Raw genomic sequence first — 20716 nt, 5'->3', positions numbered from 1 at the left:
CCCAATGGTTAATGATGCCGAACATCTTTTCATGTGATTATTTGCCATCTGTAGATCTTCTGTGATAAATGTCTGTTCGTGTCTTTTGCCCATTTTCTAATTGGAATTTTTTACATGTTGAGCTTTCAATTACTTTCTTCCAGCCTGTATATCTGTCTCTTCATCTTTTTAATAGAGTTGTTCACAAAGGAAAAAATTTTAATTTTCATTTTCATGGTGATGAAAATATTTTAATTGTTCCTGTTATAGATCATGCATTTACTGTCAAGCCTAAGAACTCTTCACCTGGTCCTAGGTTCCAAAGATTTTCTCCTATGTTTCTTTCTGAAAGTTTTGTAGTTTTGTATTTCCCATTCAAGTCCGTGAATCATTTTGCATTAATTTTTGCATAAGGTGTGGGGTTTAGGTTCTTTTTTTGCCTGTAGATGTATGTTCATCAGCTCAGGTTGCCATAACAAAATATCATAGACTGGAAGGCTTCAACAACAGAAATTTCTTTTCTCACGGTTCTGGAGGCTGGAAGCATGAGATCAGGATTGGGCTCTTGGTGGTGAAGGCCCTCTCTCCCCGGCTTGCGGAGAGCTCCTTTCTTGCTGTGTTCTCACATAGAGGAGGGAGTGGGGAGAGAGGAAGAGACCCTAGATCTCTCCCTCTTCCTCTTCTAATATGGATTAGGACCCTATCCTTATGATTTTATTTAACTTTAAATACCTCCTAAAAGTCCTATCTTCCAAATAGTCACCTTGGGGTTAGAGCTTCAACATATGAATTTGTGGGAGAGTGGGACGGACACTATTCATTCACAACGTCCTATCACTCCAGCACCATTTGTTGAAAAGGCTATTCTTGAATTGCCTGTGCACCTTTGTCAAAAATCAGTTGGGCGTATGTTACAGGTCAATTTCTGTGCCCTCTGTTCTGCCCCCTTGATCTGTGTGCCTCTCTGTGCCAATACAATACTGCCTTGATTACTGTAACTATGCATTAAGCCTTAACATTGAAAAGTCTTTATTCTTTACTCCTACTTTATTCCTCTTTTTGGCCATTCTAGCACATTTCCTTTTCCAAATAAATTCTGGAATAAGCTTGTCTATGTCTACCAAACCATGCTAGGGTTTTTATAGAAATTGCACTAAGTCTATAGATCAATTGACTCTTATGGACTGGCTAAATACATACACAGGTCTAGAGAGAACATGGAAGGGTGTGCAGAAGCAGTGCCAAAGGGGCAGGTGGCCTAGGATGGGTTAGTGTGCATTTATCAGTGGCAATTCTGCTTTTGGCTGAAGGCAATTAGAGCTCTGTCCCCACCCTGTTTCTAGATCCTACTGTGGGTTCCTGCCAGAGTCCCCGACAAACCAATCACAAGGTTAGACAACTACCATTGACCTTAGGCTGCCAAGTTTCATGAAAGCAACACACAGAGAACAAGCCTGAGGAAATGGACCCTCTCTATTATTAGCAATGATTTAGACCTAGTCCCTCTGTGGAACCCTTGGTCCCAGTGAACAGAGCTGGGAAAATGTTCAGGACTCTTCACCCCTTTAGCTTTAAGTCTAGGCTAGGAACTGCCTCAGAGACAGAGGAAGCCTCCCTTTTCCTGAGCCCCTCTATTGGTGCCCTTGTGGCATCTACTTGACCTTCCCAGGGCACCAATACCCCTTCCTTAGCCCCACAGGAGAAGAGTTCCAAAGCCAAATCTAGAAGGCAAAAAGGGAAAAGTCAGAGACACCATGGCATATGGATTCCAGCATTGTTTTTTGTTTTGTTTTTTAATCGTTTTTCTTATCACCCTGGAAGCTCTGCCCCAGCCCTGCGGCTTTATGTTCCAGGGCCCTGATCCCAATCAGTGCTCCAGTGTTCCATGGAGGTGCAGCTGGGGCCATGGGGGAAGGGTAGCCTCAGTCTCTCCCTAGAGGCTGCCTTTCCCCAGGCTCTTCCTAACTGCACAGCTAAATCTGTTTGCCTGTATTGGTGGAGAAATTGAGTTTCATAAATCATCATGCAGTTCACGTGGGCGCTAACATCAGATAAACTGCCTGACAGCCTAGCTGTAACAAATCATTGCTTGTTGCTATGCTGCTCTTTAGAGCTCAGAAAGAAAGGTTCCATGGTGCAATAACAACCTGTTATGTGTCCCAGGGGCAGCCAGAGCCGTGGCTTTCGCCTTTCAGTGCCTCTGCTCGTGTTGCTGCCTTCGTTTCAGAGAGACCCCTCTATCCATCACCAAACCCAGCTTAGCCGCCTTCTGTGGAGTCTCCCTGCCCCCCCACACACTGCTCCCGCAGCGAAAGCGTCTGAATCATCCCCCTCCCGTTGCCCTAACAGTCCTCTTCTATTATTGTTCTTCTAGCATGATTGGTTTTGTTCCTTATTAGATAGTAAGCTGTGGGCAGTGGGGAGCCAGGGAATGTTTCTGAGCCGGGCAGAAACCTAACCAGATTTGTGCTTCAATCAGATGACTGCTGGTAATGGAGCATGAGATAGTTGGGAGAAAAATCCGAGGCTGAGTCACCGGGGAGGTAGTTCTGACAATGTGAGGGATGATGGGGGTGGATCCAGCGTGGGGGGCAGTCAGAATAGAGAACATTGACTTTAATTCCAATGTGTTGGTACCTTTTACCTGAAACATGTGATTTAGATCTCTCAATCAGCAAAACACGGCAGGGACTGCTGCAGATAGATTACGTGAGATCAGGCATGCGCCACACCTCGTCGGAAGCCTGGCACTTGATTGGTAGCTGCTGCCCCCCTCCTCCCATTGCAGCGGTCACTTCTGGGCTATCATCTTTGGGGGGTGGGACGGGGTGAAGTGTGATGTGGAAGCAAACCAGAGCAGAGGACTCATCAGTTACAGGTGAAAAAGATTGACCTAAATGGAGGCAGATAGATGGATGGCCTACCCGCTCTTGCAGCTCAGTGGTGTAATATATCTACTCATCCAAGATTTGAGTTTCAAACATGAACAAGGGTCCGAGTGTCTACACTAAAGAAGGCTGTTAAAATTCACAGAGCAGAGAAGCTCTTTAAGACACAAGATTCATGACGGTCTTTTCACAAGGAAGCAGAAGATTTATTACAAGCACAGGTTCTAATGTACGGTGTGCCCGATGCCCGCCCCCACCTCCTTAGGACAGGGAAGAGGAGAGACGCCAAGGGCGTTCATCTGGGTGCTCCCCATAAGCACCTCCCGTGTCCTTTGTTCACGGCTGCTTGAAGACAGGAGAGGCTGGAATAAAGTCACACTGACCACCAGCCACTTGTTTATGCTCTCAGAATCTTTGCCTTTTTTTTTTTTTTTTTTTTTTGCGGTATGCGGGCTTCTCACTGTTGTGGCCTCTCCCGTTGCAGAGCACGGGCTCCGGACGCGCAGGCTCAGCGGCCATGGCTCACGGGCCCAGCCGCTCCGCGGCATGTGGGATCTTCCTAGACCGGGGCACGAACCCGTGTCCCCTGCATCGGCAGGCAGACACTCAACCACTGAGCCACCAGGGAAGTCCAGAATCTTTGCTTTTTTACATCTATAGGTTGGAAGTAACCATACTTTTTCTTGTCTACCCCACAGGGTTTTGTTAAGATTGAGGCAAGGGAAAGGGAGCTATGACCTGGTGTCACGTCTCTACCCTAAGCCCACATGTCGGCTACAGAGTTCTTTTAGAAACACTAACCTGAGTCTGTGGCTTAAGCCTTAAAACAGCCTCCTACTGCCCTTACAAAAGTCCATAGTCTTTAGCAGGTCGCAGGATGCTCTGGCCCTACTTACTTGCCACCTTCAGCTTGCACCATGCCCTCCTCTGCTCTTGGTACTCAGCTGCACTGGCCTTCTTTTCACTTTCCTTAAAGATACCACACTCTTCCCAAAGTTCTAGTACTTTGAACATACCGTCCCCCTGCCTGGAAAATTGTTGCTGCTCATCTTCACTTGGTTAACTCTCATCCTTCTTTTAGGATTCATATTAAATGAACTTCAGTCATGCAAATCACAAAAACACTCCTACATATGAACCTTCAATATGCAAACTTTCAAAGATATGGACTCGCGTTCCATCAGCGTCAGGCATGAGTGAAATTGCAGCTTGCCCTCCATCTCCTATTGCTGACGATCCTTCACCTCTACCATCTCCCACCCCCACCTCCAGTCAGTAACTCTTCTTGCCTGTTCACTCGATGCCAGCCCCTGGATGCCAGCTCTTGTACTGTACTACTGTACTTACTGTACTGTAAGATAAAAAGCAAACACAAAAAATAAAACATTTTAATGTATTATTTCTGTGAAAAGTATTATAAGCTTATTATAGTACAGTACTATATAGCTGATTGTGTTAGTTGGGTACCTAGGCTAACTTTGTTGGACTTATGAACAAATTGGACTTATGAGCACTCTCTTAGAATGGAACTCATTCGTATGTAGGAGACTTACTGTATTTATTGAGTACCTACTGTGTGCCAGGCCCTGTTTTAGATGATGGGGACAGTAGTGAATAGAAAGGCAGAGCCCTGGGTCCCATGAATCATATTCTAGCACTGGGGAGACAGTAAACAAGCAAGCAATGAATGAACAGGATGATTTTGATGGGTGCTAAAAGACAACGAAGGGATGGGGGAACTCCAGGCTCTCTGGAGGTTGGTGGTTGGGTTGGAGAGGGCCATATACATGGATTGGTTCACCTCTTAGTGACCTGAGCTGTGACACTGGTAAGAAGGATACACGAGAGAGGCAGCAGCAAGTGCAAAGTTCCTGAGGCAGGACAAGCTTTGGAAAGTCAAGGTGGGGGGGTGGGGAGAAGGCTTGTTCCTAGGGCCAGTGATGGAGATTGAAAAGTATACCATAGGTCACAGAGGTAGGTGGGACAGATCATCTAGGGCATTATGGGTACGGGGCTCAGATTTTAACTATAAATGGAAGTCACTGGGCCATTTTAAATTATGTTTACATTTTAAAAGATTACCCTGGATGCTATGGGGAATGAGTCGTAGAGATGACAGAGAGAAGGCACGGAAGGAGAACCTTTGGAGAACCCTGCAGGAGGCAAGGTGGACATATGAGTGGTTCAGACAAGGGTAGTATTGGTGGAATCAAATAAAATTGGGGTTTATTTTAGAATAAGAGCCTGTAGATCTTGTTCATGGACTAGATGGTGGGGGTGAAGAAAACAGAAGTGATGATCCAGAAAGTAAGGAGAAACACCCCTGGAGTGAAATGAAGATTTCAGTGTCTGCTACACTAAGTTACCTTCATACAGAAGACTTCCCTGATCTCCAGTCCTCGTTTGAGCCTTTTATTGGTTGCTCCTAGAGCAATGTATAGTTCTCATTGGTAACATTCCTAACTTTTATCATTTGTATTTGTTCAAAAAATTCCCCCACTAGACCTGAGGGGAACCCACCTGTCTTATTTAACCTTGTTTCTCCAATGCTTTGCACAGTGCCTGGTAGTTTATAATGTAATGTATTGATATTAACAACACTTAAAGAGCAGTTTCACTGTGCCAGATACTATTCTGAGTACTTCATATGTATTGACTCATTTGATTTTCACAACAATCCCCTGAAATGGATATTATCACATCCATTTGACAGATAGGTAAACTGAGGCACAGAGAGAGTAAACTTGCCTAGGTCACAAAGCTAGCAAATGCCAATAAATGAATAAAGTTATTATAAACAACACAGTATTTATGCTGCATGCCAGCACAGTGAGGTATGCTTGTGTTCCCTCCATCAGTTTGAGGCCAGCGAGACATACAGACCTGTTTACTGGGCCAATCATGGGAAGCAGAGTCAGCAGGGTTTGGACCATCTGGAGGCTAACTGAGGAAGGCTCTATTGTGGAGACAGCATAGTACAGTGGTTGAGAGCACTCACTTCGGGGCCAGGCCAGCTTGGTTTGAAACACACCTCTACAACTTACTGTGTGACACCTTCGCTGAATTACTTACAGCCTCTGTGCCTCAATTCCCCCATCTGTAGACCCTGGCACTATTAATAGTACCTGTCATCATTTGGACCAGATGTGATAATATTTATAGAGCACTTATCATAGTGTAGCTGTTATGGGAAGGAACTATAGTTTGCCTACAGGAAATGTCAAAACACGAGGGTTCTCTGCTCCCCCAATCTTCCCCAAAAGGGCATTCATCCTGGATTAAGATGTTAGGATCAAAGAATCATTGGGGTTAAAGGTGACAATAACCTAATTCATCCCCTCTTTCTCATCATACAGATAAACAAACTGGGGCATGCTATCAAGATGAGTGGGATGAAATATGACAAAACCCTGGGAGTCCCGTGGAGAAATATGAGGCCTTCTGTATGTTAGAGGTTTAAAGAAGATTAGACATGTAATATACAGAGCTAGAAAAATCCGGCATCATTATGATCGAAAAAAAAATTCTTCCCGGGCTTCCCTGGTGGCGCAGTGGTTGAGAGTCCGCCTGCCGATGCAGGGGACACGGGTTCGTGCCCTGGTCCGGGAGGATCCCACATGCCGTGGAGCGGCTGGGCCCATGAGCCATGGCCGCTGAGTCTGCGCGTCTGGAGCCTGTGCTCCGCAACGGGAGAGGCCACAACAGTGAGAGGCCCGCGTACCGCAAAAAGAAAACAAACAAAAACAAACAAACAAACAAAACATTCTTCCCAATCATTTCTAAGACAACTTCTCAATTTTCTGTGATTTGAGGGTCAAAGAGCAGGGATTGCTAGAGTGTTCACTTACATTCTAAGTTTATTCTCCCATCAATCAAAAAAAAAAAAAGCTTGGGCATCTTTGATTTTCTTTCCCTTTTACTCCTTCATTCAGTCCTCTGGCGGAGGTGTTAATGAAAAGTGAACTGGTCAAATCCCATCTCATCAGAAGGAGACAGAACAGGGCTCAAAATTCATGGTAATCAGGCCCTAAATCATCAGGACTGCCTACGTTGAAGCTGACTTAAAAGTAAGGTGTCTGAAAAGCCAATCCTCTCATTTCTTTAAAGAGCTTTTTCCAAGTTGCATTCCTTTCTGTCAGGCAATGAGCTCAATGATGTTAATTTCATTTCTACTCCCATGACATAAACAGTTCCTTATCAAATGCCCGGGCCACTGCACAAACCTGGCTTCAGGAAAGAACTCTCCTGATCTGACACATGATCCAAGTCAAAATATTTGAAATCCAATTTGAAACTGTGGTCTGGCATAATTGACACAATTCAGGGCCAGATACTTAAAAGCTGATGCAGAATGCACAATCCACTGGCAGAACATTTGCCCAGGGCTGGTGGATATGCAAATTGTTGCAGTCTTTCCATAAAGCAATTTAGAAATACAGATCAAGAACCTTAAGAATGCTCAGACCCCTTAACCCAGTAATTTCACTCGTAGGAATTAAACCTGAGGAAATATTCAGAGACAAGGGGGTAAGGTTAACATACAAGGTTGTTCCCTGCAGTACTATTTGCAAGTACAAAAGCAAAACAGGAACCACAGAAAATATCTAACAATAGTAAATTACTTAAATTGTGTCATATTTCAATCAACCAAATACATGGTTGTTTAAAGAAATGTTTAATAGAAGGGGAAAAAACATTTGCAATTTGACCATGGGGGTGGGGTGGGAGAAGGGAACCCCGGGATTCAAAACGACAAGCAATACGATTCCAATTTTGTCAATCAATTCTATCTATTTATCCATCCATCCATCATCTCTCAATCTACCTAGAGGACATATGCCTAGAAAAATGCCTGGAAGTAAATAAAGATGTTAATGGTAATTACCTTGGAATGCTAGTCTCATGGGTGTTTTTCATCTTTACACTTTTCTGTATGCTCTAAATTTCCTATAGTAGGCACGTGCTACTTTAAATGTGAAAGGGAGTTATAAGGAATATCAATTGCAGAAACAAGCTAACCCTATGTCTTCTTTCAAAGAAGAGGATCAAAGAATCACTGGGAATCACTGGGGTCCTAATTCTATATTCCCCTGCCTTCATTCTCCCTCTCCTTCAACTCTTCTGCTATACCTTCTGCCGTGTCACTTTTTCTAAACCATTCTTTTTATTACATAATCCCTTGCTTTAAAGATTCTCTGGCTCTTCACTGCAAATATATATATATATATATAGTGTGTATATATACACAATAACTCCTAAACTTGGCCTTCCATGTCTTCGGCAATCTTTTAACAGCATACTATCTGTGTATTGTTACTAGCACTTTTCCCCCTCAAATCCTCATCCAACAGATGTTTATGAAGTGCCAGCTCTGTGCCAGGTTGGCTCCATGCCTCCCCCCCTCACCTCCCATTACGCTCCATATATTGCCTCTGCCCCGGACCAGTCTCATATGCTCCCACCTGCAAGTGTCTGCTCCTTGGCACACTCCATTGTGGAAGACCCAGTGACTCAGTGCGTCTTCTTATTGAACCAGGTTTGTTTCTCATTTCCCCGACGTGCAGCACGTCAAACGCTGAGACGCTGAGGTTTGCAGCAGAGGAAGTGTTTATTCACAAGGCAGCCAAACAAGAAAACAGAACTCTCAAGCCAGCCTCCCCTAAAAGTGCGAGGGTGGGGGTATTTATGGGATAAAGCTGAGGTGTGCAGAGCGTGGGGAAAGGTGATTGGAAATTAAAAGGTGATGTAATCATCGTTCTGCGCAGGCGTAACTAAGCTCCAGCCTTCTTCATAGGATGCACGTTCATGAAATGGAGGCATTAGCACGTTCTGAGGGTGGAGTTTTGGGCCCTATGACTTCAAAAGGCCACGAGCAAACACCGGTGCAAGCCCAAGTTGGAGGGTTGGTGGTCCTAACAATCTTAATTGGCTTGAGCTTAAATTGGACACAGCTGACTCCAAGTTCCTGAAAACAACTTGGGCAAACTTCTTTATTGTTTAGGCTACGTGACACTTGGAGGACATGCAAGTTTTTGTAGCAACAATTAAAGTGAGCTTGCACGGTGAAGACAGGTTACAAGTTTAATGGATCTAAGTGATGATTACCCTTGGTTTCACTCTCAGAGACTTTAACTTATCCCCCCCCAACGGGAGCACATGTTCTAGGGATTTAGGCAAGTGCCTTAATTCCGGCTTGCTTCAGCTTTTCCATTTGAATAATGAGAACTGTAGTAATAACATGTGCCCTATATATTTTTTGTGAAGATCAAAAGACCTAATACATGTCAAAGGCTTAGAACAGTGCCGAGCATAATGTAAGAGTTCAAGAAATGTTCCTTATTTGTGTTAGAGGCTGTAAATTCATTAAAGGTAGGATCCTAATTTCATTCCACTTTGTAACTCCCACAGGACCTGCCATCTTGTTTTGACTCCTATTGGATACTCAACGAATATTTGTTTTTTTTTTTTTTTTTTTTTTGCGGTACGCGGGCCTCTCACTGTTGTGGCCTCTCTCGTTGCGGAGCACAGGCTCCAGACGCGCAGGCTCAGCGGCCATGGCTCACGGGCCCAGCTGCTCCGCGGCATGTGGGATCTTCCCGGACCGGGGCACGAACCCGCGTTCCCTGCGTCGGCAGGCAGACTCCCAACCACTGCGCCACCAGGGAAGCCCCTCAACGAATATTTGTTGAGTGAATGTATGACTGAATGACAGTTATGTGAGCCTTTACTGACCATACCCCTCACCCTCTGGGCACCCTGTGACTATAAATCCTGTCCACATCATTCATGTGGTCAGTATCAATGCCAACACAGGCAGAGCCTACGCAGTAGCTGTTTAACTCTGCACGATATTGCTTCCGCTCCTAAAGCATTGGGGTGGGGTAAATGCCTTAGACTCTACTCCCAGGTTTCTACACTATTCAGATTTTTCCACGGCAAGTTGCAGAACAGCTACCTAATATTTTCCAATCTTACTAATTTTCCTGACCACAGCTGAAGAAAATTGCATTAAGACTTTCGCTTTAAGCCCACACATTGTACTGTCGCAAATGAACGACGTCAAGGACCTGTGAATGGACTGCAGGGGGACCACCTACACAATTCATTTACAAGTTAGAGAAAAATAAACAAATAAAGGCAAAATATAACCAATTTATTTGCATAACCATCGTGTACTAGGTACTGCGATAACATTTTCATGCAGTATCCTGCTGAAAAATTTTAAAGGCACTTCGAAGCTGTATGACCACAGTCAAATCAATTTGTCCCTATAAGCCTTGGCTACTCTTTTCTGCCCAGGCCACCTCTTTTCTGCCCAGATACCTCTCTTATCCTCTGACCCACCTGTCATCTGTCTACTAGAAAACTCTACTTTGCATGTGCAAAATGGAGTTAATTATTTCCTGCACCAAATCCACTCTTCCTCCCCAGCACCCACTCAGCTGCCCAAGGCAGAAACCTGGGGGACACCCTCCCTACCTTCCTTTCCCCTCACACATAACTCATCGCAAAATTGTTGCAACTCTACCAGGCTGCCCTTGTTCTCCAGATCTACTGCCACGACTTCAGTTCAGGCCACTTTCATGTCTCATCTGCTTTATGGCAACAACCTCCTGGCTGGGCCCTCACCCCATCCCCTCTCAGCCTTTCTAATCCAGTTTCCTCATTAGAGCCCATGATCTTTCCAAAATAAAAGCGACCTTGTCACTCTCTGGCTTTTAAGCCCTCAGTGGCTCTCCATGAACTCCATCAGATGCCATCTGGCCCCGGCTTCTCTCCCAAGCTTTATCTCCAATCCATCAGTTCCTCTACTGCATACTTTGGACTTTGTACATGACACAAGAGGTTCTCAAAACAAGATTCAAGGACCCATGGGGTCCCCAAGGCCCTTTCAAAGGGTCTGAGGTCAAAGCTATTTTCATAATAATGCTAAGACAATATTTTCTTTATCCACTTTCATTCTCTCATGAGTATTCAGTGACGTTTTCCCAAGGCTACGTGATGGGCCATACTCCAACAGACTGAATGCAAAAGCAGGTACAAGGAGCCAGCTGTCTTCTATCAAGCCCAACAAGAGATTTGTAAAAATGTAATTATGTCAGCTTCTTGCTAAATGTTTTTTCTTATCAAAATACTTTATTTCTACTGACCTTTTCACATATAAGCATCTACTTCTTTTTTTTTGAATTTTAGTTTATTTTTTTATACAGCATGCTCTTATTAGTTATCCATTTTATACATATTAGTGTATATATGTCAATCCCAATCTCCTAACTCATCATTAAATTTTTTGTTTTGGAAAATGCATTTAATATTCATAAAAGATAGGTTATTGATGTTAGTACCTAATCGGCTTATTACTATTATTTTAAGTTAATAAACACATTTAAAAACTTTTAGCTTTAACTCAGTGTTTTACAGTAAATATCCATAAATAGGGCCCACATAAGAAAAATCTTTTGAGGGTCCCAAATAGTTTTTAACACTATAAAGGAGTCCCAGCACCAGAAAGTTTGAGACCTACTGCGCTAGCCCAGTGGAACCACACAGAGTATTCCAAAGTGTCATGTTCTCTCTCTCCTTCTCCTTCAGGTTTCTTTTAATGACTCTCTTTGGCAGGGATAACTTCCCTAGCCACATAACTTTCCCCTGCCCCTCCTTGGCCTGCCAATACTTCTGCACATTTTAGTCCTCAGCTTGAGAGCCATACCTCAGGGAAAGACTTCTTTCAGCTCCCCAGAGCAGCTCCAGGGCTAACTTTTACTGAAAGCTTCTTATATGCCAAGCATAGTAATCATTACTTTACCTGCATTTTCTCTTCCTCTGAGTTAGGCTGGGACAGGGAAAAGAAGGCTCAGGGAGGGGGAAAATATAATCAGTTCCAGTCTAGAGCTAAGGAAAGTTAGGCTCAGAGAGGTTTAGAAACCACTCGGGTCACACAGCAAGTGAGTGGCATGGTTGATTTGAATCCACTCTCTTCCCACTCTGTCAGTCGTTCTTGTACTTGAGGGTGGTAAATCTTCAACAGCTGGCTCTCCAGAGGGACCAAGCCGTGATCTGTAGCATTTAGCAATTTCCAGGGTGTAAACACTCCTATGGTAGCCAATTTCCAGCTACCAACGTGACATCACTGAACCCAGTGTTGGGAAGGGCCATGCAGTAGCTCATGTCATAGAGTATTCCCACCGTACAAATATAGTCAATGTAAAAAACCCAAGAGCACAGATAATAGTAACCTGTAGTAAAATAATTAGGAATGATAGGGTTGAATTTGGGGTATTTTGAGTTTGAGTATATTTGTTTTAAGTATGATTAAACATAATTTATTTAATTGTGGCTTTATATAATCTAATTTTTCACAATGGCCGTATTTAGCAACCAGCTCACAAAATTCCTGAATTAACAATTGGCTCTGGTACCTTAGAATTAACTGTTCAGCGTTTGACAGTTTCAGATGCTCAGGCTCTATTCCACAATTACTAATTCCCCAGGGTGGGACCAGGCTTTTGCGTTTTTACCAAGCCCCCCAGCTATCACCAAGCCCAGAGAGAGTCATTTGTACATTCTTCATTTCATTCAAGTATTCAACTCACACATCGAATGCTGAAGGGCCTGCGTTGTGCCAGACACTGTTTCAAGGTGCCAGGAAGATGACACTGAATAAAACAAACTCTCTGCTACTGATGTTTAAGTGGAGGAGACTGCTCATGAACACAGAAACAGATGGACTACCCTGGCGGTCCAGTGGTTAGGACTCGGCGCTTCCACTGCAGGGGGCGCAGGTTCGATCCCTGGTCGGGGAACTGAGATCCTGCATGCCGCATGGCGCGGCCAAAAATAAAGTGAAATAAAATAACACAGAAGCAGAAATTATACACTATATGTGAGGATAGCAATAACTCTTTGAAGAAAATAGGGTAGGAAATGGAAAGCAATGCAGGTGCAGTGAGTGGTGAAAGGTCTGAGGCAAGAGTAAGAGGGGTGGGCTTGAGGAACAGCAAGGGGTCAGGCTGGGTGGCGCACCTGAGCAAGAGGTGAGTGAAAGGAGGTGAGATCCAAGGAAGGCAGGGCTAAGCACGGAGGGCCTCGGGTTGGGGGTCAGGCTGAGGGGCTCCAGCCTTCACTAGAGCTCCCATCCCAGCACTTGCACTGGCCCTTACAGCAGACCTAGTGTTCTCTCTGCTGTATTCTAAGTGCCTGCCCAGCTGTCCACATGCCTACCAGACTGTGCGCTCCTTTACAGCATGGACAGTCTATTTCCCAGAGTTTGGTGCAGCGTCCTATACATCATGCAAACTTCATAGATATTTGTGCTAGAGAAAAAGTAATAGCAACAAACCAGCATTTATCTGACTCAGCTTTGACCAGCCCAAATCCCTAGGATTGCACATCAGCGGCAAGACTGTAGGCTTTGGCATCAGATGGGCTTGAGCTTGACTCTTAACTCTTGGACACAAGTTAATTTACTACCGTCCGGTTTCCTCCTCTGTAGGAAAACTGGTATGTACTGCAGAGGAGAAGCAAGTGCAATCATGTTTTTTGTCCCGTGCTTAACAAAGTGTCCTGGCCATGTTATCTAAAAAACTCCCCTGACATTCTTGATCCCCTCATCCTGTGTTATTTTTCTTCATGACATTTATCACTGAGGTTATATTATATAATATTTATGTATCTGTTCATTGTCTCCTCCCTCTACTCTCCATCCCAATAGAATGTATGTTCCATCTGGGCAAGGGCTCAGTCTGCTGCATTCATCTCTATATCCTCAGCATCTAAAAAAGTCCCCAGTACCTAATAGGTCCCAAGTAAATATTTGATGGGTGGGGACTGATGGATGGATGGATAGGTGGATGGATAGGGATGGATGGAGACGGATGGGATGGATGGATGGATGAAGTTTGATGATTGGATAAATGGATGGATGCTTAGACGGATGGAGAGCTCAATAAAAGCTGGTTGTTATTAATAACTTAATATTTTTTCAAATATCTCCCTTTGGATTAGGGGCCCCATTGGGTGGCTCACTTGTACCTGCTTGGGTCTTGAACGTGCTTCCTTTTCATCTGTGGCACCTGCCATGGCCTCCTCAAGCTCCTGGCCTGTCATCATGTATCAGTTCCAAGACATTGTGGTGACACCATCCTCCCCAATGTGTTCTGGGGAGGTAAGAAGTCTACTTGAGAATTTTATTTCTTATTCTGCCAGGAAATCTTTTGGTCTGTTACTAGGATCTGACATCCCAGAAGCTTCTCTGCTTCATACCTGATGAAGCCAACCTCAGAATGACAAGTTTCCCGGCAACAATGGGGTAATTGCACTTCAAAGCATATATTTAGCTCTTGTTTTCGATCTGCACAGAAAAGTTGGTTGATGACTCTGACTTAAGAACAAAATCCTACCTTCAGATTTGTTTGACTTGTGCTCTCCCTTGGGAGAGTGAACTTGGGAATAGAACATGAGGCTATGCTCTTGGTTATGGTGGTTAGGAGATCAGGGCTTTTGGAATCGGGCAAATCTAGGCTTGAATCCTGTTTCTGCCCCTTACTAGCTCTGTGCCTTGGGAAGATACTTAACCTCTCTAAGCCTCAATTTCCTTTATAAAATGTGACTTCCTCCATTAATATGTATTTATTCAGCACCTATTAAGTTCCAGGCATTGTGCTAGACTTTAGAGGTACACCAGTGAGCAAAAGCCACTCATGGCCTCATGCTCATAATCTTATACTCTATCTGGTTGCAAAACCATTAAACAAATAACAATGCAAAGGGGAAAGACAAGGTGTGATGGGAACTTACAATGGGGAAATAACCCAGTCTGGACAATCAGAGAAGGTTTAACTGAGGCAGTGAGGGTTAAACTGAGTTAGGCAAAGAAGGGATGTGGGTGTGTGGGCTGCAAGGAAAGAGAAAAAAGTTTGATGTTGAGCTATGGTTTAGGATTAGAGATGAAGATTCTGTTTTCATAAGAGGTTTAGTAAGATTCTAGAATAAGTCATGCTACTTTGGGGACCAGGTGACAAAGTACACAGAATCTGAGACAAGGCAATTATCCCAACTTCTGCATAAAATCCCGACATTTTCGAGCATTGGGAACAGCATCATGTGAACTTAGCTTTGGACTTTGCTATTGGGAGACTGAGTAGCTCTGGAAGAACATGGTAGATGCCAAGTGGGACTGCACATGGCTGAACAATTTGTATATAGTTGTAATTCAAGGGGCTCTCAGAAATTCTTCGTGGGAATGGAGGTGGTGAGTTCTATATAACCAAGTGAGGGTGAGAATACAATCTTTTATAGAAGGTGTTTTCTCATGAGTTTGAGATAATTAAAGAGGGAACACATATCACTAGTACAGTCATAAACAGAAGCAAAAATTCTAGAACCTCAACTAGTATTTGATAATAAACTGTTCATCCAGAATATGATTATGTTAATACTTTTATTTATTTATTTAAATTTCATTGAAGCAGAGTTGATGTACAGTAGTATATAAATTACAGGTATACAATATTATGATTCACAGTTTTTAAAGGTTATACTCCATTTATAGTTATTACAAAATATTGGCAATATTCCCCATGTTGTACAATATATCCTTGTATCTCATTTTATACCTAATAGTTTGTACCTCTTAACCCCCTACTCCTATATTGCCCCTTCCCCCTTCCCTCTCCCTGCTGGCAACCACTAATTTGTTCTCTATATCTGTGAGTCTGCTTCCTTTTTTTGTTATATTCACTAATTTGTTGATTTTTTAGATTCCACATATAGGTGATATCATACAGCATTTGTCATTCTCTGTCTTACTTATTTCACTTAGCATAATGCCCTCCAAGCCCATCCATGTTGCTGCAAATGGCAAAATGTCTTTTCTTTTTTTGGCCATGCCAAGCAGCTTGCGGGATCTTAGTTTCCTGACCAGGGACTGAACCCGGGCCATGGCAGTGAAAGTGCTGAGTCCTAACCACTGGACTGCCAGGGAACTCACCAAATTTTCATTCTTTTTATGTCTGAGTAGTATTCCATTATGTTTATACGTATATATATCACCTCTTCTTTATCCATTCATCTGTTGATGGACGCTTAGGTTGCTTCGATACCTTGGCTATTGTTAATAAGAATGCTATTAATATTGGGGTGCATATATATTTTCCAATTAGTGTTTTCATTTTCTTCAGATATATACCCAGGAATGGAATTGCTGGATCATATGGTAGTTCTATTTTTAGTACTATGAGGAACCTCCGTACTGTTCTTCATAGTGGCTGCACCAATTTACATTCCTACCAATAGTGTATTAGGGTCCCCTTTTCTCCACATCCTCTCCAACATTTGTTCTTTGCAGATTTTTTCTTTTTTGATGATAGCCATTCTGACAGAAGTGAGGTGATATCTCATTATTATTTTGACTTGCATTTCTCTGATGAGTAGCGATGCTGAGCATCTTTTCATGTGCCTGTTGGCTATCTGCATGCCTTCTTTGGAAAAGTGTCTTATTCAGTTCTTCTGCCCATTTTTACTTGGATTTTTTTTGATATTGAGGTGTATGAGCTGTTTACATATTTTGGATATTAACCCCTTATTGGACATATCCTTTGCAAGTACTTTCTTCCATTCAGTAGGTTGTCTTTTTGTTTTATTGATAGTTTGCTTTGCTGTGCAAAAACTTTAAGTTTAATTAGCTCTCATTTGTTTGTTTTTGCTTTTGTTTCCTTTGCCTAAGGAGACAGAGCCAAAAAAATATTGCTGCGATTTATATCAAAGAGTGTTCAGCCTATCTTTTCTTCTAGGAGTTTTATGGTTTCTGGTCTTACATTTAGGTCTTTAATCAATTTTGAGTTTATTTTTTATATGGTATGAAAAAATGTTCTAATTTCATTCTTTTACATGTAGCTGTCCAGTTTTCCCAGCACCACTTATTAAAGAGATTGCCTTTTCTCCCTTGTATATTCTTGCCTCCTTTGTCGTAGATTAATTGGCCATAGTGCATGAGTTTATTTCTGGGCTCTCTATAGATTTGTTCCATTGATCTATGCATCTGTTTTTGTGCCAACAATTTCTAATTAATTGTCATTGTTTAAAAATTGTGAGATTCCCCCCAAAATCAGAAAAAACTTGTAACACTGGGTCCACATCTCCCAGTAAAACTGAGTAGAGGTAGCTCCCTATAGATGGGCATAATCTTCCCGCATACCCTCAACTAGACTCCCTACTTGCCCACTGTGGACCTTGAGTATGAGATCCTCTCATTTCCAAGATGAAAAGAACTGCAGTCCACAGAAGTTTCCAGAGGCTGCCAGCTAGTTAAGAATAGCAGAGCTGATATCATAGTTAGTGTCTTAAGGAGTCCTTCTACCAGCAGGATAGGAGGCATTTTTCACTCAGGTGGGCATTTTCAAGCAATAATTCCAAACGTGATAAACTGCCTTGTCCTCAAACAGCCTGGCCTAATAGCACTGCTTAATTCACATTTAAATTACACTGGGAACAAATACATTTCACAATGTTCAGCTCCAGGTTGCAGAGAAAAACACACTAATAGAGCTCTGCAATTACGAGTAATTTTTCTCTGAAACCCTCTCTTTCTCTCCCACTCTGGATTAATGACTGCCTTCACAAAGAGTCCACATGAGCTTTCAGAGCCAAAGGAGTAAACAGGAGGACATGCATTAATGTGGAGGGCTGGTTACCTCCCACGCCTGAGTATAGAGCTTTTAGAAATGGAATTTTTTAGATGATGTGCTTCTCCTACAAATATCAGGTGAACATAATCTCTGAGGCAGTGGGTGTTGGGTAGAACAACATTCGCATTAGTCATGGAATAAATATCCAGAAGTAAAGAGGGAAAGAATCAACAATCCAATTCAACTGAGCAGTGGTGCACTTACTATGTGCCAGGCATTTGTGTACAATGCTTTCACAGGTTTTAGTTCATTCCCTTTGCACAACTCACAAGGCTGTGAGCAGCAAAAAATAAAAAAAATTAAAAAAAATAAATAAGGAAGGAAAGACAGTATTGAACTTACATTTTTGATTCTGGGTTCATTTTGTTGATGTCAGGAGGATCTGGGGAAGAATCCCATCTCCAGTGATCCCAGTGTGTGACCTTAGGTTAATTATTAACCGTTCTGAGCTTTATCTGTTCCTTGTCTGTTAAATGCCATATGCTACGTGCACAATACACTTACAGTTTTTTTTCTTTCAATTAGACTATGTGGTTCCTCACTGGGGTTACTAATATTGAATATAATTTTAAAAGCACTGGGGGTTGGTGTTAGAAAATTTGGATTCTAGTTCCCACTCTTTCCTTTCCTTCTGAGACTCATAAGGAAATTATCTGGTTTTTTCAATAATTAGAAAAACAACATTGCACATGGCAGTATAATTCAAACTGTATTAAAGGTTATAAAATGAAAAGTGGGTCTTCCTTCCCCATTAAACAACCAGTGCCTTCCTCAGAGGCGATGCCTATTAACATTTACTTGAATATCCTTCTAGAAGAGTTTTCTATTATGCATATACAACCACATACACACACACTCTAGCCCTCAAATGGGAGCAAATTTAAAATAAGACTGGGAGATATGGTATGTTGGCCCATATCACCTAATTATTTTAATGTAGCTAGGCCCATACTGATAGGCAGGTAGGTAATTTCCAGTCTTCTGTTGATAATAGCGATAGTTAATATCTATGGATTGCTTGGAATGTGCCAGGCACTATTCTAAGTACTTTATATGTATTAACTGATTCAATACAACCGTCCTGGATAGAAACTATTATTATCATCCATTTTACATCTGAGGAAAATGATTCCCAGAGGACTTGCCCCACAGACACACAACAAGTGGGAGAGGTAGAATGAACAATTCTGTAACACATCTTTACAGAGTTTTGTGCAAATTTTTCAGAATATCTGGCAAATGATGGCTCTTAAGAACAGCAGCCGTGTAATCAATTTGCATTTTTGAAAGATCAATGTAATAGCAGGGTGGAGAATGGACTCGTCTTATAACACCTGTCACACTCTGCTGTGCACTTTTTCCCGTCTCCCTTGTTAAGATTATGAGCTTCTTGAAGGTGGGGACTCTGAGCCCCAGGGCTTAGCACTGGGCCATAATATTGCTGATCCTTAATAACATTTGTGAATAATTAGCATTGAAAAATAAGGAAGCCTTCAATGGGACTGGTATTTGGTATTTGGGCTGGGTTTTAAAGGGTGAATAAAATTTTGATAGGCAGAAAATGAAAGAAAATATTTCTTCTTTGTGTGAAGAAACAACGAAGGAATGACTACATAAGATGTTTGAGGGAACAGAAAACTGTCCAGGCTGTTTGGAGAAAGGGTACATGGTGTGATGTGCTCACAGAGGAGACTGGAAAGGAAATTTGGAGGCAGACATGGGGGATTCTAATGCTACGCTAAGTTGGTGAGATCTTTTCTAGGCCACGTCCATTAACCTGAAAACAGATGAGCATCTATGAATGCACCCACATAGACCCACAATACTGGGGTCAAATAGTTAAATTTTTTGAATCTCAGTTTATAAGATTGTATTTATCTCCATACCAGGTTTCTTTCCTCCACTTTTTCACTTCCCAACATCAAACGGATGGCAGGTTTGTCCGCATCAGTAGCCTGAAAAAACATCATATCAGTGAAGTGGGCATATTTTCAGTTTTCATTTATTTTAATCCTCACCAACTCCCTGAATTCACTCTCTTACATATTTATTTTTCCAAGTTCTGGCCCTGTGGGTCCAGGTTTATAGATGTAGCTTATAGATGTACTATTCACATTCATTTATATGCAAACATACCTCTCAGTGGATTTTGTCACATTTCTGTTAATCTTGAATTTCATGAAGTTACATAGATATCTGACAACATATATTATTTTAAATACATGCTAATGTTTCTCAACACTTGATTGTTGATCCTAGGAAATGTATGTAATAAAATTCAAGTTAGAAATTAGTTCTGCTAGCCACTCTTACTATGTATCAGCACTGCCCAAGAGGAATATAATGTGAGCCAAAGATGAGCCACAAATACAATTTTAAAATTTCCAGTAGCCACATTTAAAAAAGTAAAAAGAAATACCAAATTAGTATGTTACATTTAACCCACTATATCTAAAGTATTATCTCAACATGTAATAAATATTAAAAATTATGAGATATTCTACCTTCGTTCTTTTTGTAATAATGTGATATATTTACAATACATCTCACTTCGGTCTAGCCATATTTCAAGTGCAGAAGTTACGTAAGGCTAGAGGCTACTATACTGTATAGTGCAAAAATAGAAGCTATAGGTTCCAGCTCCTTTGAATAACACTATTAGCTCGAAGAATGGTTAGAATGGTTTATATCTTCCCTGATCCAAGCAGTAATAATGTAAAGCTTCTTTCTTGCTTGTAATTATGTTTGGGAGAGCCCTAAGTCTCTAGGCATAAAAGATTCCAACCATGTAATGCCTTCAGGGAAAATTTTCCAACACCCCATATAAAATGCTCTCTTCCCTGTTTCTAAACCATCCTGTGCATTTTGTAATTGTCAATTTGCTTCTTTGCCTCCCTTCTGGATTCTAGGGAGGCTCTGAGAAAGCTTCCTTTTCCACATCTGTATAGCACAAATAGAGAACAGAAAAGTCAATTCACTTGTCCTTGGACTAGTCATCTTAGAAGGGAGGTACATCATGGTGGTTAAGAGCACTGACTCTGGAGCAGAACACCTGGCTTTAAATGTTGGCTCTCTCACTTACTGGTTTTGTAACATTTATCTGTCTGCCAAATGGGCATAACAGTATCTGCTTCATTGGATTGTTGTGAGGGTTAAATAATATAA

The sequence above is a fragment of the Leucopleurus acutus genome, assembly GCF_964270905.1.
Source record: "Leucopleurus acutus genome assembly, chromosome: 2".
NCBI lineage: Eukaryota > Metazoa > Chordata > Mammalia > Artiodactyla > Delphinidae > Leucopleurus > Leucopleurus acutus.
Note: the sequence above shows the minus strand (reverse complement) of the source record.